Raw genomic sequence first — 10654 nt, forward strand, 5'->3', positions numbered from 1 at the left:
AGTATAATGTTGTGGACAATATGAATAAATTTAATCCTAAAAGTGTCTAAGGACTAGAGTGCACTGCGAGCAGGAACGAACCCATTTCACAAGCAACGTCAGAGCGTAAGTAAAGTACAGTAGTGTGGGTAAGGATCATACCATCAGAGGTAGCCACCTATACTGAGATTCACAACAAATCCTTGTTGATACGAACTTCCAACAACTAAAACCTGGAGGGGCACAAAAACAAGGGTGAGTGGGCCTGAAAATAAAGTTTTTAATAAAAACCTTTTGAAAACATTATAACCCCTCGCCGTAAAACCCGTATAATTTCCCAGAAAATAATAATACATATGTATATAGAAATCATGCTCAAGAGTAATGAAAACCAAGTATATGCCAAGTCAAGTATCTCAACAATGAAATAAGCCAGGTGAAATAAATCAATGTAAAATGATATGCCAGCTGGAGTCAACTAACATGACTTGTACGGCTCTAAACATTCACACGAGTCAGAACCACCTAATGTGGTCTATACGATAGGCTAGATGTAAATAAATACGCTCAAGTGCTACGATCACGTGAAGGTTGTGCGAAGTATCGCAAGTCACCTACGAGTCGGAACCACCTAATGTGGTCTGTACGACAGGCTGGCACCTGCCTTAGATCCAAGGTGAGCGTACGGTGCAGGAGGTGAATGATCACATGAAGGCTAGCCTTGACCTCGGGCAGAACACTAACACCGGGGTGTAGGATAATGAGTACCAAATGCATCCAGGCATAACCATATACATCACAACCACTAACATCATAATGTACTCACTGATAGCTTACCTGGGCTCCGCAACATCATGCAACATTATACATGAATACACCAATGCATATACTAAAATATAACGCAAGTATGACATGGTATTTCAATCACATTTCATTTAAAACAATTTCTGGGAAAAACGTAAAGTATACATACGTATATATAGAAAACCAAAAGCCCACTCACTTGGAGTCCGCACTACGACTCCCTAGTACAACCTCAAGGCGTCACGAATGATCGGCACCTAGAACAATTATCAAATCATGTCTTAGAATTCTTATCAATAGAACATATAATTTACATGTCCTAATTGGGAAGATCCATACATTGGATTCTCGATCCGTAAGTTTCTAATATCCTCAAATATTACGTATTATAACGTATCAAAGTTTGGTGACGATCCAACGGTCGGATCGTCAATTGCTATAATAATCAAGTAATGCACCTTAATCAAACTAGATTCACAATACTCAAATCCATGTCATGTGGATATCAAATCTGAGATTAGGATATCAATTTAGTGTAAAATAGCATCGGCGGCTACGCGCCACTGCTGGTGGCGGTCGACCGCCCAATCTCATCGGAAAATTCAATTATTTGTAAAAAATCTCAAACTTTACAGGAATGAAGATCTCAATGAGTGAAGCAACTTTCATACATATGACTAAGGCCAATTTGGTTGGGAAAAGCCTCAATTTCATAAAAACCCGCTGACACCCTAGAAATGGGTGGTTCTTGATTCGACTCCATACAAGCTCCGATGCCTCCAAGGTTGATTAGGCTTTGTTTCTGGGTTCATGCAGAGTCTATTGGTGGTGTTAATTGAAGGAAAACATTTCAAGTTTGGTGGATCTTGGCCAAGGGTCCTCATGCCACCCATGGTTCCGTCGAGATATTTTCCTCAAAATACAACCAAATCCATTATAATTTTAGGTGGAAAAGGAAGAGGGAGGGTAGTGGAATGTTTTCTAGGTGATGAATGGTGGCGATTCGCTGGAAAAATCGCCTGTAAAGGCGTCGGAAGGTGTGGAGAAGCTAGGTTGGGCACGGGTCAAGGAGAACCCGGCAGGTTCCTCTCCTTCTTCTCCTCCCTCATTTCCCTCCTTTTTCTCTTTTCCCATTGGTTACTCTCTCTTTCTCTTCTTTCTCATTGGTCTGGTTCCCTCTCATTTCTCTCTTTTATATTTCATCTCCACCGCCCAACACTCTTACCTTTTAATGTGGGCCAAACACGTGGCATTTCCAGATTTTGCTCCACAAATCTGGAGCATTCCAGAAGTAAACCAATTTACTAAAATGCCCCCAACTTTAAATGTTAGTAACTCCAAACTACATTCCGTTTGCCCCCACATGTCCGCAATGATGAGTCCTACGAGGATACGCTAAAAAAATCAATCTTACGTGACACGACACTGCAGTCAACAAAAGTCAACACTTCGTCTTGAAGGGCATTTTGTAAATTCACTTTTAAAAATTATAAAAATCGTAATAATTGGGGATGGGTCGTTACAAGTGGCACTGTGAAATCCCGTTCCCGGATTTCAATGTTATAATCTACGTATTTGTATTATTGAGATTTTATATTATTTTTCGAGAATTTAAATTTATTTATTTGAAATTAGATTTCAATTAAACTAGTTACGAAGAGTGAAGTTTGGAAAATTATTATTTACTCGTTGACCTTTTGAGGTCACAAGTAACGTTTTCTATTAGGTCTTGAACCCACAAACGCATAGGCAAAAGCCGTTTACGAGTCCGAATTATAACGGTACAGTTACGGACATTTGAAGTTGTGAACTTTAGATTGTGGAAATTATTTAATTCCCACATGTGGGTTAAAGGTTAAGGGGAAGGGGGACCAATTAGATTAGGAGTGGGAAAAAAAAAAAAAAAAAAAAAAAAAAAAAAAAGGAATGAGGAGGAAGAGGAAACGGGAGGGAAAAGAAAAAAGAAAAGAAAGAGGATATTTCCCCTCCATTCCCGTGGACCCATTTACCCATGCCAACCCGGAGTGGTTTTCGGCCAATTCCACCATTTTTTCAGGTAAAATTTAACTATCCATCACCTGCAACCTCTTCCACCATCTCCCATCTTCCATTTCCACCCCAAGTTAAGGGTTTTTAGGTCCAAAATTGTGTAAAAACTGTGCGGGTGACCCATTGAGCTTTGACGGCGATTCCGCCGATTCAGTGAGTTTCACCACCCACCACCACCCTTAGTCAACTCCCCTCGGACCCAGGAACAAGACCCAACAGGTTGTAGGGGCATTGGAACACCGAGGAAGTCGAATTGAAGAACACCCACCTTAGGGTTTCCGGCAGTTCGTGGCCAGTTTGGGGTGTTTTCCTACCAAATTGGTCTTGGCCGCAGGTTATAAAGTTTACTCTACTTGTTGAGATCTTCATTCTTGTGAAATTTGAGAATTTTTGGAAAAAGTCGAATTTTTCTGATATGTAACATTTGATTTATGAAATGTTGTTGGTTGAGTATATTTTCGATAAGGTCCGTCACTTAAATATTCTAGCAATTGGCGATCTTACCTTTGAATTGACACCAAATTTTAGTATGCTATTGTAGATATGGTTTATGGACCTTAGGGTATTACCAGTGAAAATCTGGGCCTATATTGGTTTGTTAGCGACTTGAATATATATGATATGTTTATTATCTTAATTTCTTTTATTGGTACCAATTTTGAATAAGAATTGGTCTTATGAATATGATTTCTATTGAAATGTGATTTTATATTTTTAGCCATAGACCTATGTTTATTAAACATGATTTGGCTTGTGTACTGATGAGGATTATGATATGTGATTTAACTGGCATATTTGAAAGGTGGTTGATGTGCATAGATGGTATGATAGGATAAAATGTGGGTGACTTTAATATATGTGATATTGGTTATTACCCATGTTTTCATAATTATGATCCAGTGGGGATATGAATTGGTTTTATGAATATGTTCTATATGAATTGGTTTTATGAATATGTTCTATTGAATTGTTATTTCCAATGCTGATACATTGATTTAAGTTTATGAAATGAGATTTGATATGTATATATTGAAATATGGTTTGATTGGTTTGCTTGGCATGTTGTAATGAAATGTGAGGACTAGTGGTAGACCGTTAACCCATGGTGATGAGGATTTGTTGTTTCGATATGGTTTTATCTCCCGTTTCGTTGATTCGTTCTAAATTTAGTATTTGTGCCTTATTTCCCGGGGTTGAACTTTTGTAAATTAATTAACTTGTGCTTGTCTCATTTCTTTGAGCCGTTGTACATATGGTTGTTGGCCTTCCGTGATTCCGTTGAATGATGGTCCGGAATCGTATCCACTCAGATTCCGTTGAGAGATGATTTGGAATCCCTCCTACTACACAATTCCATTGAGTGATGGTCCGGAATCGTATCCACTCGGATTCCGTTGAGAGATGGTCCATAATCCCTCCTACTACTACACGATTCCGTTGAGTGATGGTCCGGAATCGTATCCACTCGAATTCTGTTGAGAGATGGTCCATAATCCCTCCTACTACACGATTCCGTTGAGTGATGGTTTAGAATCGTATCCACTTGGATTCCATTGAGAGGTGGTCCGGAATCCCTCCTACTCCCGGATTCTGTTGAGTGATGGTCCGGAATCATATCCACTTGGATTCCGTTTTGTGGTCCGGAATCCCTCCTATTCTCCAATTCCGTTGAGTGATGGTCCAGGATCGTATCCACCTTGGGTTTCATTGAGTTTGGATTGAGATAGCTTCAAAGATGTAGGCTTCGGCTGAACTGCGTCCCTCTAGCCCTAGTTTGTAATGTAAATATGAATGATGGATTTTGAGAATCTTGTGCTTTGAATTAGAAAAATTGTTGGATGTTTGGGTGACTCCTTCGAAGTTGTCAGTGACTTGATTATGATTTCATAAAGCATGATTCTATATTTGATGTTTATAGATTGTGATCGATGACACTAATTTACATACGAGAAACCGATTGATAGTTTTGGATTCCGTTGAGTGGTCCGGAATCCCTACTCTTGCTCATTTCCATAAGTTAGACTTGTACCCTGGATTCGAGTGAATGAGAATTACCCACAATAAATCTTGTGAATATAAATTAGAATTATCAAGTTATTACTTGAAATCTAGGCAGGGAATTATATAGCAGTCCTTTATTAATTTTGAGCATTGAGATATGATCTGATTGACTGATTAATATAATTAAATGTTAATATCGTGCCTCCTTGATATCATGGAATGGGTTACTTGAGATGATTGTGGAAGGATGTTGAATATGATTGTTATTAAAATGATTAGATCAGTGATCAATGCGACTAAAGGATACTATTGTGCTTTATTGATTCTTTGATATATTACATGATATGAATAGCGATTTATGTTGAAACATAATGATTTATATGATGGATGAAATAGAAACCTTGACTGTCATGCGGGTTGTTATGTAGTTTGAATCGAATAATTCATGTTTGTCAAGTCCAAATATTTGATTGAGGAATGTTATGCATTTTGGCTTGAACAGACTGTGTTATATGTCGAGTTATAGCGAAGGTGAACTACGAATGGCTTGATCCCTAATGAGGGTATGTAGGCAGTCTAACGAGGAGGTTAGATGCAGCCATAAAGTATACGAAAAAAATTACTATGAGATTTGATTCTCGAGTTGTGTTTTGTCATATCCCGGAGATGGGTATGTTAGATATACGAGTACTTGGTGACGTCGCGTGTCAATTCAGGATGTATGTCAGGATCGGGGCGTGACAGGCACATACCAGAGTCGCACAAATTGCACACATGGCATATGACTCATCAAAGTTGGATGAGTTATCAAGTGTGACAAGTGTCGACATTTGGTATCCTCATTAAACAAATCAAATCAAGTCAAAAAGAGAATTAACCTTAATTGATCAAATCCCTCAATTATGGTTTAATTCCTTAAACTACTAATTCTAATTTAATTAATGACTGAATAAATCAATTAGTCTAAACTAAATCAAATCAAATCCTATTTTGATCAAATTATATCAATTAGGGTTTAATTTCCTAATAAAAAATTCTAATTTAGTTAAAAGCTAAATTAAATAATTAACTCAAATTTAAATCAAAGAAAATCACTCCCACAAATCACGGGATCCAAATTAAGAATTCTAAATTAAGACTCAATCCCTTACCTATAAATACTAGGCTCATTATTAAGAAAGACATCAGAGATAAAGCAAAGCAAGCTCAAGCCTTTGGAGAAATTGGAAAGCTATATGACCAAAGCAAACACCAAACATACAAACACTCTTATGGCTTGTTTACGTAACCATAATCAAAATAGGAGGAATTGGTTTGAGGAGGAATTGAATTAAGGAGGAGTTGGAATAAGGAGGAATCAGAATTAGATTCTTGTTGTTTACTTAAATATTATGGAATCGGAGTAGGAATGAAATTGAGTTCAAATATGTTGTTTACTAATTCACTTGAATCGGAATAAAATTTAATATGATCAATAAAATGCCCTTGTTCTTTTTTTCTTATATTTATTTTTAATAATATTTTTATTTATTATTTTTATTTGTTTGGTTAAAGTGAAGAGTTGCAATACCTTTATTATAAATAAATTAATTAGCACGATATTGTCTACTTTGGGCTCCGACCACACCCTCATGGTTTTGTTTCTGGGAACTCACGAGCAACTTCAAAGTGGGTCACCCATCCTGGGATTGCTCTAGCCCAAACTCGCTTAACTTCGGAGTTCTGATGGAACCCAAAACAAGCAAGTTTCCAAAACGTCTCTTGCTATATGGAGGTGGGCATGTACATATAAGGCACATCACCCTCTCTTCGTTGGTCGATGTAGGATGTTACAGCATAATAGGAACAAAAATTACATTCCGGATTCCCTCACCCTCCGGGATTTAAAATACCTCATCTATCCAAGGAATCCCGTTCCTCCAATTTCATGAATCGAATTCCTGGTTTCGTGTTAGCCCCACCACTATTTTGATTCCCCATTGTTAAGTAAACAACCGAGTATTCTGTAGTCAGAATTCAATTTTGCTTTTTTATTCCGATTACCCTTATGTAAACGTGCCATTATTCTCTATCAACTTTGGGGAGAATCAACAAGCACAATAAACACGTGCCAAATCATTCACCACCAAAGCCAAAAATCACCCACCACGTGAAACTTCTCGTGATCCCATTTTATTCAAGATCAAGCATTGACGACTCTTCAAGAAACCACAAGCTCAATTCAAGATCAAGTGTTCATCACCCTTGAATCAAGTTCTAGTTTGGAGTTCAAATCAGAGAAATGTTTTTGTGGAATACTTGAGTACACATCCAATCCTATGACGACAATCTTGGGTTTGTGGTATGAAGTAAGGAAACTTTAGTTTTCGACTTTTCTTTGACAAGTTTTAGGTAGCATGTTTGCAAATATATCGTCTTAAGGCTGTATTAAGTCTCAAATCATCGCAGAATGGCTTCTTTTGTTTTGTTCTATGTTTTAATTACTATTAGTACTATTGTTCATGTGACATGCTTGGAATTTAATAGTATGATGTATATAAAGTTTCATATATATATATATATATATATATATATATATATATATATATATATATATATATATATTAAGCCTAAAACATGTGAAAGTTGTCTAGAAGCTTTACATTCAACTGACCTTTTATCGTGCAATATGAGACAATACAGATAAAAGGTCAGTTGAATGTAAAGCTTCTAGACAACTTTCACATGTTTTACGCTATATATATATATATATATATATATATATGAATTTCTTAATCGTCGGTCCTCAGTTCTTCTTTCTTCCAGCCAAACAGTAAGACGTGGTCCAAACAATAAGTCCCAGGAGAGGCATGAGCGGAGCGCATGAGCGGGGGAAGAGTCTAGACATACGAGGAAGGTGAATCTTTTAAGTCTTGCATATAGTATACTTGTTTTGTGCATATCATGAGTAGATTATTTAGATCTAGTTCAATGGCCAGCACTAGCTCTAGATCCAACTTAGGAACTATACCTGACATTGTCAATGAAGAACAAAAACTGGATTTTCAAATAGACGAAAGTATTGATTTTTCCGACTGGAACATTCCAAAAGTTTCAACCCAAAATATTTACAAGAAAAAATGGTCTTTGACCTCTTTTAAATCCGAACATCACGTCAAAACAGTTGAGAAGGCTTATGCTCTTAGCAAAGAACATGAGACTTGTCAATTATTTTCTCCAGAACAAATCAAAGCGCATCGTAAAAATGGTCATAACTATCTTCATATTGGTTTAGTTCAAATTGCAGTTAAACCGTTAACGCGAAAAGGTCTTAACACTTCCATCCTTTTATGTTTACGCGACGCTCGATTTACTGATTTCAATGATAGTATATTAGGAATGATCGAATCTAGTCTTTACAACGGACCTATCCATTTTGATTGTTTTCCCGATCTCACAATAAGTCTTTCAGATCCACATGTTTTAAAAGCTCTTACTCTTAATATCAAAACCTCCGGGTACCAAGTCCTGGAAGGAACACAACCTTTGGCACTTATTTTTAGAATTTATTACAAAGTCACTGGCACAAACATGAATTTTCAAGCTTTGAACAAAAGTCCTCGCGACCACACTCTTTTAATCCAAACAACCCAAGAAAGCGCAAACATAAGAGTACCAAGAACCATTAGGTGGTCAGACATCAGTCTCCCCTCAGATTGGTGTTTAATTAATGAAAGTAAGCCGGTTTCTGTCCAAAACAGTCTTGTTAATCTTGACAACATTGAACAATATTTTGACGGCACAGTTAAAATCAATTTTGATCGTCCAGCAAGAAAATCTTGTGAATCAGTTTTTTCACACAAATCTTTTGCTCCTAGCAGACAGTCTTTTTCTGGATCCACATCAACCGATAGACTGGGTCGAGATCAAGATTTGATCAAATCTTTAGTAAACAAAAAACTAAAAGAGCAGGAAGGTGCACAACAAGATTTAGTCAATGATTTACTCAAATTAAAGTCTGTCGACACTTCTTCACAAGTTGCTCATCCTGTTTACCATCCTCCAAACCAAGAAGAACCCACTTCTCCAACTGCTTCTGATTTTGAAACAACATCGGTGAATCACCAATTACTTATTTTAAACAAACCACATAAAATCCGATGGAGGAAGCTTAAAGCTGACATCGCTTCTAAGGAAAATATTCCCAGAAGAAATATTTTTAGAAAAAAGTATTGTGATGAAGAAAAACTAGCCATATATGCCGAATGGAAAGCTTTTGTAGAACAATACCAATTTGAAATATCTTTCTTTGATTTTATTGAAAAACATTATGAAACAAAAAATAAAGTTACGGTTGTTACCAAAGAAAATTGGGTTAAGGAAGATAAAACTTTGATTTCTTCTAGTCATCCTCCCAAAGAAACTATTTTGATTTCCACCGGTAATACCAACATTCCCGCAACTCCTTTCAAAATTCCAAAAGAAGATTCTGGTTTTAAACCTGTCATTGAACAAAATAATTTTACAAACCAAAGTCTTCATACTATTGGAAAACAGTTAGACAAAATTGAAACCAAAATCGACAATTTGTCTCAACCAAAATCTTCTCACAAAGAAAAACCTTTAGTAAATTTTACTGATACTTCTTCAAGTTCCACTGCTTTAAAATCTATGACTACTTTACAAAAAATTGATCATATGCTCACTGAGCTCAAAAAAGAAAAAGTTGTTAATGTTTTGCAAAACAATGATGTTTCTGTCGAAGAAGAAAACACATCTGATCCAGATTCTTCTTAGGACACGGAAACTAGTTCTGCTATTCAAAATATTGAAAATGCTTTTCACAACATTGATCTTCAACCAACTCTTGATTTAAAACGTATTCGTACTCATCCGGTCAACCCTACTTCTCTCACAAAAAACTGGTATCCCAGGCCAACTCCTCCTGACCTTCAATTTGAAGAACGAAATATTCAAAATCAATTTTCAGTTTCAGCCGACAAACTTTATGAGTGGAACATAGATGGCTTATCCGAACAAGAACTTTTGAACAAACTTCAACACATGTCCATGGTTGCTAATAGCTACATTTCAAATCACAATTTTACACAAACACAAATCGTTGATCTTCTCGTCACTGGTTTCACTGGAATGCTTCATTCTTGGTGGGAGAAGCACTTAACTTCTCAGTTCAGAGATGAAATACGCTTTGCGGTAAAAAAAGATGAGGAAGGATTTCCCATTTTTGACGAAACGATAGGACAGGGAATACCCGACGAAGTAAATACTTTACTTTATACGATTATAGAACACTTTATAGGAACACCCAGCAACGTTACTACGCGTATTCACGACCAACTGAGTAATTTAAGGTGTCCAACCTTAAGTGATTTCAGATGGTATAAAGATGTTTTCATATCCAGAGTTATGCTTCGGGAAGATAGTCATCAACCTTTTTGGAAAAAAAAATTTATCAATGGTTTACCAAATCTTTTTGCTCACAAAATTCGAAATGTTTTAGTAAATGAAGAAGGTGTCATACCTTATCATACCCTTACTTATGGTAACATAGTTAATGTTATTCAAAAGGAAGGATTGAAAATGTGTATCGACATGAAGATTTCAAAACAAGTTCATAAAGATAAATCTATTGCTAAATACGAACTTGGAACATTTTGTGAACAATATGGTTTAGCTCCAATCGCTCATTCGAGTAAAAAGAAAAAAGCCCAACAAACCAGCAAGTTTTCTAAACATCAATCCAGATTTTATAAAAACAAAAGATCTTCCAACAAACCTTTTCAAACAAATAAATTTTATGAAAAACCATCTTCAAACAAAA

This window comes from Pyrus communis, chromosome 6, assembly GCF_963583255.1.
Source record: "Pyrus communis chromosome 6, drPyrComm1.1, whole genome shotgun sequence".
Taxonomy (NCBI): Eukaryota; Viridiplantae; Streptophyta; class Magnoliopsida; order Rosales; family Rosaceae; genus Pyrus; species Pyrus communis.